The sequence below is a fragment of the Belonocnema kinseyi genome, chromosome 10, assembly GCF_010883055.1.
Source record: "Belonocnema kinseyi isolate 2016_QV_RU_SX_M_011 chromosome 10, B_treatae_v1, whole genome shotgun sequence".
NCBI classification, from domain to species: domain Eukaryota; kingdom Metazoa; phylum Arthropoda; class Insecta; order Hymenoptera; family Cynipidae; genus Belonocnema; species Belonocnema kinseyi.
This window is the reverse complement of record NC_046666.1, coordinates 85,678,592-85,699,110: the sequence shown is the minus strand read 5'-3', so window position 1 is coordinate 85,699,110 and position 20,519 is coordinate 85,678,592. Positions and strand designations below refer to the sequence as shown.

The window sequence follows — 20,519 nt, the reverse complement described above, 5'->3', positions numbered from 1 at the left end:
ATCAGCCTTGGAGGAGATTATGTTGAGAAATAAAAAAAAAAAAATTCTTAAAAACGTTGTTTTTCTTGGTCAGGCCGGAAACTTATCAATCCACCCTCGTAGCTATACGTGTGGTTGAATTTTATTCGGCTAGGTTAGGTTAGGTCAGGTTTTGTTAGGTTAGGATAGGTTAAACCTCTATGTAGGTTAAGCCGAAGCTGAATGAAACGGCACCGCAAACACAACGGGACAACACAATGAGCTTAATTGTGTTACGTGAAGTTAAGTTAGGTTAGGTCAGGTTAGGTTTTTTTAGATTAGGATAGGTTTGACCTCTTTGCAGGTTAAGCCCAAGCTGATTCAAACGGTACCGCCAACACAACGGGACAACAATATCAGTTTAATTGTGTTTCGTGAGGTTAGGTTAGGTTAGGCTAGGTTAGATTTATTTGTTGGTTGGGCTCGAGTTGACCCATTAGATGTAGCACACATTTGCTAGTGGGAAAATATGCTTCCAGAGCTTTACGTGTAGTTCAATAAATTTCTGTTAATTCAGGTTAGATGAGGTCAGGTTCTGTTGAGTAAAGTTATGTTAAATAAGTTGATGTCGGGCAAGGGTTGATCCTTCACAGTTTTCGACATGTTTTTGAAGTGAAAATTTGCATCACTGGCATTATTTTGAAATTTATTTGCCTCAGTGCATGATTTTTCGTCATTTTTTGAGGTTATGGCTTAACCATGACGTGATGGGTGATTTTTGATACCGAATTTGAATTTAGCGCCCCAAAATCCATAGAAATATGTGTGTTTTGTTACCAGATCCGCACACTTTTTTTTGTGTGGCTATGTAATCAATTGGGCCCTGTATGAAGCTGTGTTAGGACCAATAAAAGTAGGTTTGCCAAGGAATTAATTACCAAAAGAAAGTTATTTAATAATATGCAAATTATTAAAAAAATTTTAATTTATCTGCTATATCATCACCGATTGTATCTTACCGACAGTAGATCAACCCTACAAACCATGAAGGCAGAAAATCTACACAATATCGATCAAGTTAAGAATCTTCAATAACAGAAAATGCTTAACGTCTTAATAAGACTAGATGAAAAATAATATTTTTAAATCAAAATTAATTATTGAAAAAAAGATCCCACTCCATCTTCACTCCATTGGGAATCGAACCACAAATCTTCTGATTTCCGGTCAGGTGCTTTTCCAATTCAGCTATTAGAGGGATCAGAATAAGAACTCTTATTTCAAGAACATAACGCTAATTTTTAGCTAGGTGTTAATGGTACAAGTAATTATTACAAAATTTTTAATTTATCTGCTATATCATCAGAGATTGTACATTACCGACAGTCGATCAACCCTACAAACCATGAAGGCAGAAAATCTACACAATATCGATCAAGTTAAGAATCTTCAATAACAGAAAATGCTTAACGTCTTAATAAGACTAGATGGAAAATAATATTTTTAAATTAAAATTATTTCTTGAAAAAAAGATCCTACTAGCATTTTCTGTTATTGAAGATTCTTAACTTGATCGACATTGTGTAGATTTTCTGCCTTCATGGTTTGTAGGGTTGATCTACTGTCGGTAAGGTACAATCTCTGATGATATAGCAGATAAATTTAAAAATTTTAAATAATTACTTGTACCATTAACACCTAGCTAAAAATTGGCGTTATGTTCTTGAATTAAGAGTTCTTATTCTGATCCCTCTAATAGCTGAATTGGAAAAGCACCTGACCGGAAATCAGAAGTTTTGTGCCTCGGTTCCCAATGGAGTGAAGATGGAGTAGGATCTTTTTTTCAAGAAATAATTTTAATTTAAAAATATGCAAATTATAATACACCATAATTTAGGGACATAAATATTGATTTATTAATTATTATTCTATGCAAGCCTCATAGATCATTTTCAATACACAACATTGTATCTTACACTTAACTTTGATCCCTAAAGTAATCTATTTTCAGTCAGTACCTTAAAGTAGTAAAAAATGATTCAATGTAAGAAGCAATAGAGTAAATATATGGACGACTACTCTCAACGTGAAAAAAGTGTGATGTAGATCATGTTATTTACCATGTAGGGATCGCAAAGCTTAGCTATGTTTAAAACAAAAATAAGTATTTGTTTTTAACCTTATCGCGCTTTTATCAATTTAGTAATTTTCCAAATTATGCTGCCGGAACAGAAGAAATACCGATTGATCAGAAGACTGAAGAAGAAGACTCATGTGGAGTCTGTAATTTAATATTGTATGGTGAAGATACGTTCCAGTCTGCTGAATGCAGTATAAAAATGCATAACACATGTGGGGATTTAGATTTGAAAACAGAGAAGATTCTCATTCGCTCCCTATGCGCCTGAGGAAAACAAATTGCCGAAAATCAAAATGACTGCTATAGAAGACAACAAATTGCGGCGGCAAAAATAATAACGTTTTCTAAAGAAAATTTTCCGTCACTCAATATTATAACACATGTAAAAAATGGGTATTATGAAATAGGTACGAAATTAGGCTTGCCTAATGGTTGGTTTCCCTGAGCAGAAATTCAAAAATCAGGAACCAACATGATAAAAATAGATGATGTCTCTTAACTTGTTTTCATCTCATTGGGAGAAGCGGCATCTCAGCAATCAGTAAGTGGTGGTCAATAAAACATTCTACATTTAAACATTCATAATCTCAAGCACATTCCGATTATATTATTCTTAGACTGCTAAGAAATTATTAACTTAAAATCCAAGCATCAAAATTATCAAATGTAAGTTTTAATGGAAAATAAAAGTTAATCCATTTAATCTTAGAGATATTGTGTATACATAGTTAAAGAAAACCGTTGGAAATAATTAACTACTACACTTATATTATTTTGATTAATTTTATCAGACTCCCGATCAAAATTATTGGTCGTCGGATAATTGTAGTTTTTAATTATTTGCAACGCTCCAAACTTATCCAAACGTATCCAACTTCAGATAAAATTTCTCAAGGTCTTACTTCGAATGTATTTTCAAGCAATAAATATAATTTTAAGTGTTTTAAAAAGATTCTTCACTTTTTTTCCTTCATTTCTACAATGCACAGACAGTAGATATAGCATTTTTCTTTTCCTTAGTAAATGTAACGTTATTGATTTAAAATATAATATGTCTAACTTTCTAGGGTTTCTGTACTGAAAATTCAACTTTTTTGTTAAAATTCTTCTCTATTGATTGACAATCAATCTTTCTTTGTTGAAAATTCACCTTTTTGTTAGAACATTCAAGTAATTAATTAAAAATTAATGTATTCGGCAGAAAATTCGTATTTTTTGGTAGAAAATTAATCCTCTTGATTGAATATTTAAACAATACAACTACTTGTTTGAAAATTAATAATATATGTTTTCTTTGCAGATTCAGCTATTTTTAAATATGCATATTTTGGTTGAAATAATAACTAGTAGATTTTTGGTCGAAATTGCATTTTCTTTTTGTTAAAAATTCAACTACATGGTGAAAAGTCGAACTGGTTTGTTGAAAATTAAATTCAATCAAAGCTAAGGAGAATAAAAAGAAAGAGTGGTATAGATACATTATAAGGGTGTTTCGATGATTGTACTCTGAATATTCCGTTAAACTAATCGTCCTTATAATCGGCGCGCCTTGGAGGTGACATGGTTATGATTGAAATTTTACCGCGATTTCGCTGGGATCGGGTGAAGTTTTTTTATGACTACACCATTGTTTATGCAAACCTACCATCTTTGACCAATCGGCCCCTTATTTTGCCTGCAGAATTATTTTTTGGTTCAAAATAACATACAGCCCACACATATTAACCGATTTGAACGAAAAAGATTTGAAAAAATGTGATAAGATTTTTTAGAGAGTTGTCGAGCCTGATTTCAGAATTACGTTTTTAATTTGTTTATAAATAAACAAATATGACGAAGAAAATGGCAACTTTATTTGTATTTGACGTTCCCGGTGCTCGTCAATAACAGAACAATGGTTAAAGTAACCTATGTTGCATAGAGTAACATCAGCTGAAGATCTTCCAATATTATACCCTAGGCAAGAAAATTTTTTGTAAACAAATTACACAGGACCACAAACCGCCTAATCCTGCAACATAAGAGGGACTAGGTGTATCTTATGTATTTGAAGTCGCTGAATCCAAATCTGGTGTCCGTTTGACGTCATCAGGTCAGCATTAAGGACAGTTCAAGGTAAAACTTACAAAATTCATCGCCAGCCAACTAAATTAGGGTTACTTCAAGTTTAAGTGGTCGCTGAATTCGAACCCGGTGTCAGTTTCACGCCATCAGGTCACTATCGAGGCCAATATAAGGTCTAGTCTACAAAATTCATCGCTCACCAACTGAATCAGGGTAACTTTAAGTTTAAGTGGTCGCTGAATTCAAATCCGGTGTCCGTTTGACACCGAAAGGTCAGTATCAAGGTCAGTCCAAGGTCGAACCTACAAAATTCATCGCTGAACAACTGAATCAGGACACCTTTAGGCTTAAGTGGTCGCTGAACTCTCGACCGGTATCTATTTGATGCCATCAGGTCAGTATCAAGGTCAGTTCAAGGTAAAACCCACAAAATTCAGCTGCTTAGAATTTATAACCTTGCCGCTCTTCAAGAATAGTATAGTATCAGGTACTTTCTGAATACATTAAATTTGAACTTTCTTAATACAGCGTGAGAAACGCTATAAATTCAGTTGAAGTGGTTTTAGTGTTACCCATTCTGAATCACGTAGAGGTACCACTTCTTTTAAAACTTACCCGTTACAGAAACGGGGATGCCAACACCAGGTTTTATGTGATGTATAAAGTATGATTTCATGACTTGAAAGTTTACTCCAATTCATAGGGAAAGAGATAAGAAGTTTTTTTCCCTCGTTTTTGCAACGTCTGCTAATGTAACTTAGACAAGTCGAAAAAATGATATGAGGAATCCAAGAATGGTCAAGAGTTTCGTTTGCGCTACCAGAACAATTAATGTGCATATTTTTACAGCCTCTGTTAAAGACCTTCTGTTTTTGGGTATAATTTATCTACTACATACGATACAAAATGTGTATAAATGTGTATTGACTATCACAAGGTGGCATGATAAATCAGAGAAGGTAGTTTAAAGGAATTCTTCAAAAAAATCTAACTGATTAAAATTTATATCGAACAGATAGCCACTTGGAATAAAATTATAACTTCCTAATGCAACTTGCAAATGTTAGTTTAGTCATGGCTGTCGACACGTAAACTGAAGCCGGGATATATAGAAAAAGTCATGACACGCATCAGTTTCGATGCAGATGGTCAGGACTGAGTTTTTAAGTCCCGGTTTCCGTTTTTTTTTAATTTCATGTAGGTTTTGACTACCCTTTGGTGATATTAATATTAAACATCACTAGTAAAGTTTGATACAGTATTCATCGTAAAAATCTATTTTGCATAGTAAAAATTTATAATTTGGGAATATTGTATCCGTTATCAACTTCATACAGTTTCATTTTTTGGAAATATCCCTTTAAACTACATTGTCTCCTTTACCATGCGACCTTGTGATAGTCGAGACACATTTCGTGTCGTATGTGGTAGATACATTACACCCAAAAATAGAAGGTCTTTAACAGATGCCGTAAAAAATATGTATAGTACATTGATTGTTATGATGGCGCAAAAGAAAGTCTTGACCATTCTTGTATTCCTCATATCATTTGTTCGACTTGTCTGAGTGACATTAGCAAACATTGCAAAGACAATGAAAAAAACTTCGTATCTCTCTGCCTATGATTTGGCGTGAACCTTCAAGACATGAAACGGATTGTTACTTTTTCTTATGCAGGATTGAATATAAAAACAAATCAATGCAACAATCAGGACAATATAAAAAATGCAGAGGGTATGGAAGGGTTAGAAAATCAAGAAGGCAGAGGAGATGATCTAAAGAAAGAATCCGCATCGGACAGTGAAATTAAAAAAAAAAAGGATACTTTAACCAAGAAGAATTAAGCGACCTAATTCGAGATCTAGGCCCCTCTAAGGAAAGTGCAAAATTCCTAGCATCAAGAGCTAAAGAAAAAAATTGTTTAACACTTAACACTGAGATTAGCTTTTACCGTGATTGAGATAGACCTTTTAGACATTTTTTACGGTAGGAGACTTAGTATATTGTAATAATGTTAAGGGATTAGATGAAACATTTAAAATAAAGTGGTGACTATTCATAGATTCGTCTACAAAAAGTTTAAAAGGTGTTTCGTTGCATAATGGTAATAAATATGCACCTCTGCCAGTTGGACACTCTGTTACACCCGGCGAAAAATTAGAGACTCTTTAGTTTCTTCTGAATGAATTGAATTACAATAGTCACAAACGGCAGCTCTGTGGAGATTTAAAAATCATAACAATAATGCTGGGACCACAGAGTGGATTTACAAAACACCAGTGTTTTATATGCGAATGGGATAGCCGAGCTCGTGAACAGCATTATGTACAAAAAAGTTCGACTTTTCGATAAAATCTTAATCCAGGATCATTAAATGTTATAAAAAATCATCTAGTAGACCCAATCAAAGTGCTATTACCACTATTACATAGAAAACTCGGCTTAATGAAACAAGTTGTTAAGGCAATGAGAAAAACAGAAAGTAATGCTTATAAGTATGTTTTTGAGGAGTTTCCTAAACTTTTCGATGCTAAATAAATGAGGGAGTATTTGACGTTCCGCAAAATAGAGCTCTGCAAAACGATGATAAATTTGAGAGAAGAATGACTAGAGATAAAAAAGAAACATGGCAAAGCTTTAGGCAAGTTTGCTCCAGCTTTTTAGGAAATCATAAACACCTAACTACAAAGAAATATATGCTAAAATAATTTAAAATTTTGAAAAGTTAAGGTGTTTGATGAATTTAACGATTCATTTTTTGGATTCTCATATCGATTAGTTCCCTAAAAATTTAGGTGATACGAGTGAAGAGCAAGAAGAGAGGTTCCATCAGGACTTTAAAGACATGGAGCATAGATATCAAGGCGAATGGGATATTCATATAATGTCTGACTATTTCTGGTGCTTGAAAGGGGAAATGAAGACCGTTCAGAAACGAAAGAGTATTCCAAGATCATTTAAGTAAAAAAAGACGCGTTCTTCAAAAAAAAGTCGTTTTAAACAAGCATCACATTTTTATTTATATATAGCATCATACTTTAAAAATCACATGAACCTGGCGTTGGCGCCCCTGTTTCTGTGACGGGTAAGTTCTGAAAGAAGTGGTACATCCACGTGGTTCAAAATAGGTAACGCTAAAACCACTTCAATTAAATTAAAAGCGTTTCTTACGCTGTATTAAGCTAGTTCAAATTTAATTTATTCAGAAAGTACCTGATACTATAGCATGCTTGAATGGCGACAAGGTTACAAATTCCAAACAGCACATAACCCACATAAAAACTTTTCAGGTTTTTCCAAATTTGACCATTAAAATCTCTTAACCTTCATCTCAAGATATTCACTGAAACCTAAAAGTACCCTGACTTAGTTGGTAAGCGATGAATTTTGTGGGTTTGACCTTGATCTCACCTTGTTTCTGACCTTTCGGTGTCGCACGGACACTGCATTCGAATTCAGCGACCACTTAAACCTAAAGGTACGCCGATTTAGTTAGTGAGCGATGAGTCTTGCAGGTTTGACCTTGTATTGACTTTGATAGTGATCTGATGGCGTCTAACCGTCACAATTTAAACTCGATTTCTCTTTTATTACTTTGTATTGAAAATAGATCGTTAGACCGAGAAAATTAGGGGAGAACTTTGTTTTCTCTCGTATTTTTGAATATACAAAAACGATCGAAGAAAGGTTCACTTCATGATCTCCTTGATTTCTTTAGGTTCAATTTATCTACTGGTCCAAAGGTATGGCCAATCTACTCGTCTAGATATTGGAAACTGGTTTAATACCCAAAGGAGGTGAGTCCATATAAAAGGAGAACGTACCTTTTTGATAAGGTATAGAAAACATTCTCTGATTCCAGCATATATACAAAATTGTACGAACAATTATAATCTGAATAATTCACATTATAAAACCTTGTTAAAGTGCAAAATGTTAAATTTACTTTTCAGAAGAAAATGCTTAAGTGTCATATTACTAATATAATCGACAACATCAAAGAATTAGGCAATTATTCCAATTATTTATAATATAGACTAGATAGAAAAATTACAGAAAACTCGATTTCTTACTTTTTTTCAATCACAAAAACATGCTTTGCAAAAGTTCAAATTTCAACAAAGGGAAGAATACATAAAATAATTTAATTTATGAAATGATAGATTTTTAGAAGGAAAAAATAGGTACAGAGATTTAAGAGTTAATAAATGGTTTAAAAATGTATCAAATGTGACAATTCCAGGCGAAACAGCTGAAACCTTAGCATTGGGCACAAAATTAGGTATTTCTTATAACTTTAACAATATACCTACCAATAATATCATTGCTAATAGGGGAAATTTTATAAACAAACTTGAAAATTATAATAATAAATCAAATTTTCGAAAAATAGTTACAGATTTAATCTCAAATCATAAAAAAGTTAATAAGGACAAAAACTCCAATCAAATTTCAGATATTGCTACAAAATTCAAAAATGACCACAAAGATGTTATCTTTGTCCAAGCAAACAAGGGTAATAATATCTTATTGGCTGCAAATTCAGAAGATTACAAATCAATTTTCGAAAACCTTTTACAGAATAATATTTTCTATAAAAAAGTGAATGAAGTTTATTTCGGTGCATAGAAGAAAAATGGAATGATATCATTTCTAGATGGGAAAGCAGATACATAAATGAAAATTTAACTTCTGATAAAAAAAACATGGTTGTGTGACCGCAAAAGCATATGCCCTCCCCAAAGTTCACAAACCAGATATAAAATGGAGATTAATTGTTTTTACTATTGGTTCTCCAACTTACAATTTACCAAAATATTGATCTAATCTCCTAAAGCCTGTATTTGGAGAAACAGATTCATTTATAAGAGATATAGGATCGATGTTTGATACAACATTCCTTCGGATTTAGTTTTGGACGTTATAGAAGAAAAGTTACAAGTATATAAAAATTGTACTAAAATTTCAAATTCTGATATATTAATAGCTGTCGAAACAGTTTTTAATAATACGGTTTTTTTCATTTAATCAAAAATTTTATAAACAAATTTCTGGTTGTCCGATGGGTTCACCCTTATCACCTATTTCATCTAACCTTGTTTTAGAAGATGTTGAAAATAGAGCCTTATCCAAATTAAGCTTTGAACCACTCCTTTTTAAGCGCTATGTAAATGATATTTTTACTATTGTCCCTACAGATAAAATCCAAGAGCTAGACAATATATTCTATAGTTTAGAAGAATCTCTACAGTTTAGTGTGGAAATTCAAAAAAATAATACACTTAATTTTTTAGATTTGTCTATCACTAAAACTGAAAATGGAAATTTGATTACTAATTGGTTTAAAAAAACATCATGATCAGGCCAATATTTGAATTAAAATTCCCGCCATTAATTTAGCCAGAAAACTGGATTAGTTAAAGGTTTAATTGATAGATGTATCAAACTAAGTGACATCAAATTTAGAAAAGAAAACTTAGACCAATTAAAAATTACTTTTCAACAAGATAATTATCCACTACCATTTATTGAAAGTATCATTCAAGGAAGAGTACATGGCATTTACAACCGCTCAATTAAAAACAAAAAAAGAAGAAATGGCTTGAACATTATAGACAAACTGATTTACGGGTTTCATTACCTTATGTACAAGGATTATCAGAAAGATTAAAAAATGCGTTAAAAAAATTTGCTATTAATGTATATTTTAGAAATGATCACAGATTTAAAAAATGTTTCACTGATATAAAAGACTTTTAAAAAATTGATGATATCTCTAATGTTGTCTATTTGATAAAATGCGAAGGATGCAATAAGATTTATATAGTTGAAATTCGTCGTCGGTTAAAAAATGGAATAGCCGAACATAAAGAGATTGTAGAATTGTCAACTTAAACACAGGTCTCTCAAAACATTCTTGGAATTTTGATCATTATTTTGATTTCGATTTTAAAAATATTAAAATTCTTGTTAAAGAAAATAACTCTTATAAAATAAAAATTCTGGAATCAATTTTCATCAATAAATACATAAAAGTATCTATTAATTTAAAAACAGAAATTCTTAACGCGAATCAATATTATAATAGCATCATCAATTAATATGAATTGCCAATGTATTTTGCGCGCTGTTCATTTGGAATTGATGTTTACCATTTTGTCCATCCATAACTACAACTTTCTTTGCTTTTATATTCATTCACTTGTTGGTTACGTCACGTCGATTTGTTAGCTGTTCTACATCATTTCTAATTGCGAAAACGTGATCTCTTTAAGGAATTTTGGGAAATTATTTTTATTTCTACAGTTTCCCAATACTTTTACTGTACACAATGAACCGACTGACTACGAATGCATTATTCAGGCATTTGTCTAGAGAAAAATTCTTTTTTTTTATATTAACTTTTTTAATCACGAATTTTATGATAACTTCAGCAAAATTCATAATGTTTTTATCAATTTTATGATTTTTTAAAAAAAAATTTAATTTTAAAAAGGCATTAATCAGGCAATTGTCGACACAAAAAATCATTTTTTTCTATGTCAACTTTTTTAATTAGGAACCTCATGATAACTTCAGCAAAATTCATAATTTTTTTTACCAATTTTATGATTTTCTTAAACAAATGCATCATTGCGGCATTTGTGGGAACAAAAAATTCTTTTTTTTCTATTTTATTCTTTTTAATTGGGAATTTCATGATGATTTCAGCAAAATTCATAATTGGTCAATAAATTATATATATTTTCTAAAACAAAGTAAATAAACAAATGCGTTATTCGAGAATCTATCGATAGAAAATTTAATTACCAATCATAGTAAGTTGATGAATTCTATTATGTTTTAAAGAAAGTTAATAAACATATGCATTATTTGGGTATTTGTTGACGAAAACGTTTTTTTCAATCTCAGTCCTTTCAGTTTAAGTTTCTCTTTACTTTCATCCTGTTAATAATGCTGCAGCTTCAGGATCGAGTAGAATTACCTTTTTGTTCCACTTATGTCTCTGATATACTATTTTTGGATCAGTGGAAATCAACATTTTGCGCCCAAGACCTTTATTAATAGCATCTCTGCTACATTTTGGATTGTTAAATTCTGGAATGTTTAAAGATTTTATTAGTCGCTTTTTGAGCTTCCTCTGTTAATTCTCCAAAAGGAAGACAAAATGATTCGATAATTTAGGTATCGTGAAGAAAGATTTTGTGAACCTTTACTGGCATACCAACAGTAGATGGTAATGTAAAACTTCGCTGTTATCAACCACAGTATTAATCACCTCTACTGAAGCCATTGCTTGCAAAATCATGCTGAAATTATGAATCAACTATTTGCTAACACCAGTAATTTCAGAAGCCTATTCAGGATCTCGGAAAAAATTCCCTTGCAGTATTTCACGTGTTTGAAGTTTCCGAGCCATTGAATGATATACAATTATATTGAAGAAACGAGTATTTCCATAGAGAAATGATCAAATAATGCATTGTTTATTGAATTTGCTTAAAGAAATCATCAAATTTATGAAAAAGTTCCTGATTAAAAAGACCGACAATTAAAAAAAATTCTATCGGCAGATGCCTAAATAATGCATTTTTAAATTAAATTTGTTTAAAAAAATCATAAAATTGATCAAAAAATTATGAATTTTGCTGAAGTTTTCAGGAAGTTCATAATGACAAAGTTGACAATGAAAAAAAGAATTTTTCTGTTGACAAATGCCTGATTAATGCATTTGTTTATTAAATTTGTTTAAGAAAATCGGAAGATTGTTAAAAAAATTATGAAATTTGCTGAAGTTATCATGAACTTCCTAATTAAAAAAGATGGCATAGAAAAAAAAATTTCTGTAGACGAATGCCTCATCAGTGCATTTGTTCGTTCAAATTTGACTGAGAATATAATGTAAACATTATTTTAATGTTTTCATGAAAATAATTGTGTGATGATTTTTATGTTGTGAAATGATTAATTAATTAATTAACAACTGATTTTACCAAAACTCACATTTTCTGGAATTAGTTGATGAGTTTATTAATGAAGAAAAATTGTATAAATGAAAGTTTAAATTTAAAAAAATGTATTAATTAAAAATTATTTAAAGGATTTAGTGAGAATTATAGTTTAATGCTTCTTATTTTGTAAAATGACTAATTGATTTAAGCTGAATATTTTTTTTATAACATTTATTTAAATATAGATTAAAATTGATGACCTCAAATTCAAGTAACATAAGTAAAAAAATTAAAGTAAATAAAGATTAAAACTTAGTTCCTGAAATTGAAGTAACATGATTTAATTATTGACTGAAAGGTTCTATGATGAAATATTCTATATAAGTTGAATATTAAAAGTTAATTTATATTTGAAATTATATTATTTCAATTAGATAATTTTTCAAGTCATTCTGATGTACTCAAATATGTATTTGCATTCAATTTTTTCAATCATATGGAAATACGTTCGATTTTTTTCTGAAATTAGTATCCAAAATACCAATAAAGCAAATTTGCAAAAATAAATGTGATATTAAAAGAAAACGCAGGGTTCAAATTATTTCTGTGTTTAAATGAAAATGATTTTTTAATGCTGTATATGTTATCATTTATGAAAAAATCAATTAATTGTTAGATGACTAATGTTTTCACAACATCAAACTAGATAAAGTTTCAATTCTAACTTTTTTTAATTAAGTATTTTAAGTTGTGCAATAATTTTTTCTTAACATCTAGTTACTATATTAAAATTCTAGAGTTTTTAAGAAGAAAGAAATGTTGCCTTTTTTTACATCTGGGTAATCTTTTTTTTTTAATTTTTCAAGAGATAAGTAAAATAAAATTATTGAAAAAACTTATATTAGAATTAGAACAATAGAAGCGTCTTAATAATTTCGAAAGATTTTGAGATTACATATTATTAAACAGTAATGGGAAAATTTGAAGTAGTTAATATTTCATTTTGAAATAATTATTTAAAATTTTAAAGGTTTGAAAATTTCTTCAAAAAAAGTATGGAAGATTTTAATACAATTATTTCCTTGTTCCAGGATTCAATTTAAATATAGGTAAACGTCATTTTTTAGGGCGTCAAGAGAAGGAAAAATATATAGTTTATATTGATGGGAAAATTTCAAATAATTTTTTAATAATGAGTTTTAAGAGATTATTACCAAAGATTACAAAACGTTTCAAACTATTTCATAAAACTAAAAAAAAGGGTTTAAAAGTTTTTAAAGCAACATCGTGCCATAATATATAATTTTAGAACAAATTTGAGTAAATTTAGGAGATATGTAGAAGCTTTGAAACGATTAAAAAACAATGACAATTTATGAGATATTTTAGAACATTTTAAAAAATTCAGGATAATGACAAAAAATTCTTTTGGTTCCCAAAACAATTTCTTTCGATTTTTAATTTGAAAAATGAGCTTTAGGAAAAAATAAAAATAGATTTTGAAACATAAAATATTTTTTTAAATTTCGAAAAACAGTATGAGATTTTAAAGCAAAATTTTTCAATTTGGTAACATTAAAAAATAAAAAATAAAATAAACCATCACATTCTATAAATATAAAGCGAAGATTAAAGAAGAATAAAGAAGATTTATAAACTGCAGAAGATTACAAAAAAATGTAGATTTATGTGAAAGTTTTTAAACAAAAAGAAAGCCAGACGTTAAAAACGCAAACTTCTGGACACTAATGTTTTTTTTCCAAATGAAAAATTGTGAGCAAAATGTGTGGAAAACTGAAAACCCATATGGTAAAGTATCACATGCCCTTAATTAAAATAACTCTAAAAGGTCTCAAGTAAAGAAATAAATGTTATTCAAGTTCCTAGGAAAATTGGGGATATTTTGAGGCAGCGTGTTACATTTGCAATAACTTTTCAAAATTTCAAGAAAAATTCCAGAAAGATAAAAATATTTTTAAGAATTTAAGAGGCATTGTATATTTATTTATTTCAAAAGTGCTCGAACTTTTCCTATTATTTTGTAAAATCCCGTAAAATATTATTTTTTTAATCTAGATTTTTTGTTGATGAATCTGAAATATTCAAAAATCTTTGATAATTTTCTTCAAATTTGTAAGAAATTTTTGAAGATTTTGAGCTTAATTTTTTATATTTCAAATGATTTTTCAAAATTTCACGAAAAATTGTATTCATTTAAAAATATTTTTAGGAATTCAAGAGGCTTTACATAGATTTAAAATATTTTAAACCTTGGAAGCATTTCCGAAAACTTCTGGAATATTTATCCTTTTTTTCTCAAATTATAAAAGCCCTCAATATCTTTTAAAAAGGCTAAATTTTTAAAAATAATTTGTCAAATTCTGTAAAATGAAATATATATTTTTTAAATCTTCTGAATTCTTTTTTTGACATATCTCAAAAAATTTTAAAAATCTTTCCTAATTGTCTCATTAAAATTATAAAATTTATATAATTTTCAAAAGAACTGCTGATACTTCTTTCCTTGTAAATAATTTGAAAATGTGTGTAACTAAAAAAATATCAAAAAAGCATTGTTGTGTTACGTCAAAATATTGTTTAATGTATTTCTATATCGCACTTCATCCTAAAAATATATTTTTATTTACAAAACACCTATTAAGTTTTTTAAAATAATACAAAAAAAATGTTACGTAACTGCGGTTAGGGTGTGGGAAGGTAAAAGAATTAAAAATAACTTTACGTAATGTGTGAACAAGAATATAAGTGTTCAGAAAATTTTAAAAAATAAATTGTTATCAGAAAATTAAGTCAATGATAAAAATAAGGATAAAAGTAAGCGCACGCGTGGGCGCGCACATAATAGTCTAGTAAATTGAAAAACGTATAATTATGTAAAATCGTAGAAAACATTTTTTTAACAAATAATTTGTTTATACACCATTTTTTTGTTTATTGTGTAATATTGGAACACTTTTGAATATTGTTACTTTATGCAACTTAGGCGATTTCAACCATTTTCCTGTTATTGATGAGCACCGGGAACGTCAAATATAAAAAATTGCCATTTTGTTGTCATATTTGATAATTGATACAAAAATTTAAAACCTAATTCAAGAATTAGGCTCAACAACGCTCTTGGCAATCTTGTCATCTTTTTTTCAATATTATTGTTTTGTTCAAACCGGTCAATATTTGTGGACTGCACGTTATTTTGAACCAAAAATGTCATTTTTTCCCACTATGCGGTGGCCGAACGCCGCGCCGCGGCTAGCTGTTGTCGCGGTTAATAAACCCATCAGATAAAGTCGAAATGCGCGCATGCATTACAAAACCCTGGGCCGAAATATGTTTGTTGTGATGATTTGGATTTTATGAAAGCTACCTGGTCTACTGCAAAAAATTTTTCTTGGTACTTTCGGGATGTTTACTGATCTTTTCCCTGTATACGGTGTTCTGACTGACGTTTTGACAAATGTTATTAAATACTCTACTTGTGTGAAAAATGTTTTTACAAGAAGATTATTCTCAACATTATTTTTACATATTAGCAACAGTCTTGTGTAGCAAATTTGCGTTCAAATAATATTTGTACCCAAAACTTTAGATATAGCAAAGTCGCTAAAATTTTCGAGATCTTTGAAATGTTAAGCGGTAGGCTAAATGGCTTGAACCTAAACTCTCACTTTTCAAGCGATACGTGGACCGAAATATATAATATTGGACCTCTCAGTTAAACAGTCGCATTAGGGTGTCAGGTCCAACATTATGTACTAGAAACAAAATGAACGCCTTTATAACATCGTTTTCGATTATAATGTATGTATCGTCAAAAAAATACGTTTTCCATTACGACTATCTCTACACGGGTCCACCCGAAACTATCTTTACATGATATTTGGAAGTTCTAACTTACAAGCATATTATTTTTTTCTTTATTATTTACTTTAGCAGTGTCAGAAAAAGTTTTAGAATGAAAACTGGCGTTTTATTATTAACATTTTGATCTACATCAACTACTTTACTCATAAAAAAGCTTAAGTGGTCGTTACTACCTGAGTCTCCCCTAATTTCCTTAAAAGAAAGTGTGACAAGCTGAAACCATTAAAATGAAAAAAATTTATATGATTTTCAAAAGAACTTTTTCTAATTATGTATGTAAAATGACTCGTTAAATACAATACAAGTGCTGAAGATAAAATCTGTTTTATCAAATCTTATAATTGTAGCTCTAAAAGGAAACCGATTTAATTATCATTTGCTTTATGTGTAAGGCCAAAATCAATACTTCTGATGTATGCAAATCTCTTTAAACCTACATGAGTGCCAAAATTTATCTCGATTTGGCATTTTGTATCATAGGTTAGATTATTCAAACATTCGATTATGTGTATGAAAAAAATGAATACAGAAATAAAGTTTGAAGAATGGAATAAATATAAATGTTAAGTTTAATTATGTTTGATACCTCTCCATCCTCTTCACAACGTAGTCTGCGTACCCTTTTTATTGAAGATACAGCACATTATGAGATCATCGCGATGCCGCGCTCCGCGGTTGAGGGGCAAAGGAAATATACGTCGGAAAAGTAAAGGGGTGGAAAGAAAAGAAGAGGGGCGTCAGTATTGACCCAGTTGGCGGCACTGAGTTCTGCCACAGACGCAACATTCATCTAGGTGTACGCTTGCGTAAGCTGGTTGTTATACGTACATTCTTAAAAGTAACTAGTTCTGAGTTTGTGTGTCAGACACACCTGTGGGCTGATTAAACAGGAGGGATATTTTGGGTGTTCCTTGACTGTTTAGTGCATGCGATCTGCACACAGGGTCACAGAGCCGTGTGTGGTCGCTCAGATGGCGCTTCAGGTGGAAAGGGGTGGTTTTCAGATTGCTTGCGTGGGGGCTCTCTGGATGATTGAGCGCAGGTGCAGAGAAAGCGAAGCGCGCGGCGTCCTCGCCGAGGACACGTTCCATGGACAGAAAGCGGTTGGAATCCTCAGGATCAAGAGGTCCAAACTTGTCAGATCCGTCGTTGATCCGATCGTTCCGTTCGTTTCTCAATTTGACATGGACCACGATTTTTGCTCGTTTTACCACTAGAAACTATTATCGGTGAGAGCAAAGCGGACACTGTGAACGAAAGTTCGGTAACGGTTTCTTGTTCAGGATGCTGTGAGATTGCATTGGAGACCTAGCGATCCGGTGCGTATGCGGGTAGTTTGCTAAATATCGACTTAAGTTTGCTTTCTCAAAATTAGGGCAACTTTTGTATGTAATTTGTGATTGTGTTTTGAATGAGAAGTGAGCTTATTCTATTTTCATCGTCTTTATTAGGACTGGCTAGAAGAGGAGCGGCGGGCTTGCAGTTAAAGGGTGAGGATTTTATTTCAAAGTTGTACATTCCTTATAAGCCAGAGTTGGGATTAAAGATTTGTTCAGGAAAAATGTTTAAAATAAATTTTTGAGAAGTAGGAAGCGACCTAATTCTACAAGTAAAATCCTTATAAAATTCTTAGCAGCATCACACTTACTTAGCTGCGCTAAGGCTACCACTAGGTAGTTGTGGTCATTGACCTCATCTTACCTAAAACTACTTTTAAAGGCATCGCATCTAGAAGCTGACGCTCTTAACTAAGTTTAAAAATGGTTATAACTTCAAGTAGAGCAATTACTCTTTGCAAACACCTTTCTAGTGACTTAATGCAGGTCACTTCACGATTTTTAACAAGCTTACAATGCAATTTTATTAAAAAGCAATTCCGTTTGATATAATATACAAATTATTTTTATCTATTTGTTTATGATTCAATTCTCCTTAAATACCATGATTTACGTCAGATTGTTATAAATAACAAATTTGGAGAAAGTATTAAAATAATTCTAATTACTGAAATTATATAGACAGCAAGTCACAGGATTTAAAGGACGAATCTAAATCAAAATAATATATGAGCTTTCATATATTTTGAAAACAAGGAACGGATTGTAATCGGAATTGTCATCTTCCTTTTTACATATTTAGCCTAACATACACTTCTTTTCGTACCAAATAATATCGAAGCTCATCAACAAAACAAGATTTGAAAACAAACCAGATGATTTTATGAGATTCAAAAGGCCTACATGAAACATATGCGATATTTTAAAAATAAAATTTATATATCCAGTTGCGAAATACAGTTAGGGGGGATTATATTATACTGTCAATATCCCATACCTGGACATTTTTCAATAAAATAATTTTTCTTATAGTACCCAATCCTACAAAGTTCTATAAATGTCTACTATGGCTTTGTTTAAATCTATTCAAAATTCTTTTATCGGGTACTTTATAGAAAAGTTTTTTTAATATATTTTATCATAAATATTTTTTTTCTAAAATAACTTAGCCCATTTCGATTTCAAAAACTTATGTAGTTGTACTCTTAAGGTTTTTAAAATTGAAGCTGTATTTCGTAGGATATCCTATCTGTTTGTAATTAAAAACATAACATGAGCAGAATCAATTATTTGATTTTAACTACATTACGAATATACTAAACTTGAATAGAAAATTAATTGTTCGAATCATTTTCATTGAAAATATATTTCAATCATTCAATTAATTTAAAAAAATTGATTTAAGTAATAAAATTGATTCAGTCTTTAATTAACCGGTGGGGTGCTATAACGATGTTCTTGCATTTTCATGTCACTTCTTTAGTTGTTTTTCATGAAATCATATGTCAAACAAATGAAAAATAGTTGACTTCTAAAAAGGCAAGTACAGCGTTATTGCACCCAATCCTGCAATTCAATTAAATAGTACTAGTTTGTTCAATTAAAATTTGGATTTTATTTTTCAATCTTAATTTAAATTGAAAGGGATGACTTGATTTAACGAAATAAACCAAAAATTTATTTTATGTAAAGCGTTATTTTATTGCATTAAATCGATTTTCCTTTATCATTATGGAACAATGATTGAAGAATAAATCAGTTTACTTTCTTTCCTCTTAAACTGTTCAAGATATCAGAAATTTCTGCAAATGTATGCTAAATCTGTTCCTACTGATTTGTGCTACTCAGCTGGATCGACTAAGATGGTAAAATAAGATAGAGTCGACTCAGATGAGGTGCGCTCATATAAAAAAAACTATTTCTATCACAAAATATAATTAAAAATATTATTATCGCAACAACAAAAAATCATAATTTGGACCTGGACTCATCTTTGATGCCTAATTTATCCAACTGTGTTTCACTAAATTTTAATAAGAAGTTTGTAGTAATATATTGGGGATACGTATTGCAACAATTTTCGATATTTTGTATGATTTTTTAATTTATGTCATCTCATTTATTTCATCTCTAAATTTTCATTTTTCCACTAGATCAATAAAAACTTTAAAGCCATTCAAGATATTGGATATTCTTGCCTGTCTATCAAAAATCTGTTACTGCCTGTGTAGAAATCGCCAACTTACTTCCAGTGACCACGCTTGGGCCAGGGCGGGGGTCCCGAGCCTGCTTCTAGCATTTATTTCCTAGTGGCTATAGCACGAGCCCGGTTAGATAGCAGTGCTCCCAATTCTGGTATACTTTCGCACTACACATGGGTAGCGTCGACAACAGTATTGGTTACCGTTGTGGACGCAATGCGAATCATCCGCATACATCCGAAGTATTCCGAACGTCGAGACTAACGGAGCGACAAGCGAGTGTCAATCAGTGTCATGTATTTGGTGTTTTTAATTGAAATACATTTTCGTGATTAGCTTAAACTGCTCGTTGTTATTTTTTAAATGCAAGGAGAGCGACGTGTATGAGAAGAACATAGCGGATAGAGCTAATTAAGTTTCCCTTTTAGATTCTCCACGTCAAATGCTTCCCCGCTTGACACTCTATGATTAGTCTTTTCTTCATGTTGACGTTCTTGATGAACGTTTTTTTTAATTTCATCAAGTTTATACTGAAAAAAGAGTAACAAGATGTGTGATACGCATAAAATGGATGGTTTGAGATTTAATCAATTTTTTATAGAAGAAAAACAAACCTTCCTAAAAATAATATCGTGCTGAGCGGAATCAATAATAAGCTAGAGTCAAGCGCTGACCAGGCTCGGCGATCGAGCCAGGTTGCGGCCAGATTTAGCATTTCATTCTAGCTTGACCCAGGTTTGATCACCAGACCAGGGCCTAGTTTTTCTAAGCTTGGACCCGCTCAGAACCATGAAAAAATTTCCACACGTGTGCTGACTTCTCATTAAAATTTAGTACCAATCGGTGCCATAGATTCGAATTTAGAGGTGAGTACAAGTGAAAATATGTATTATTAACATAGAATATGACTAACAAAATTAACTAGTTCAAATCATGTGAATTTTATTCAGGTTTCAAAAAGAGCTCTCAGATTTTATGAAGCCT

The 20,519-nt window shown here is 30.9% G+C and overlaps 2 protein-coding genes across 3 annotated transcripts in view; both read left to right on the top strand.

Moving 5' to 3' along the window:
• The window catches only part of LOC117181635, a 413,839-nt gene that overhangs the window by 269,760 nt on the left and 123,560 nt on the right, over nt 1-20,519 (top strand). The window lies entirely within an intron of this gene.
• Nucleotides 17,122-20,519, top strand: part of LOC117181634 (leucine-rich repeat-containing protein 15-like) — a 431,057-nt gene continuing 427,659 nt past the window's right edge. For both annotated transcript variants that reach the window (XM_033374520.1, XM_033374521.1), the window contains exon 1: nt 17,122-17,487. The gene's annotated coding sequence lies outside the window, so the exon portion shown is untranslated. The remainder of the gene's footprint in view (nt 17,488-20,519) is intronic.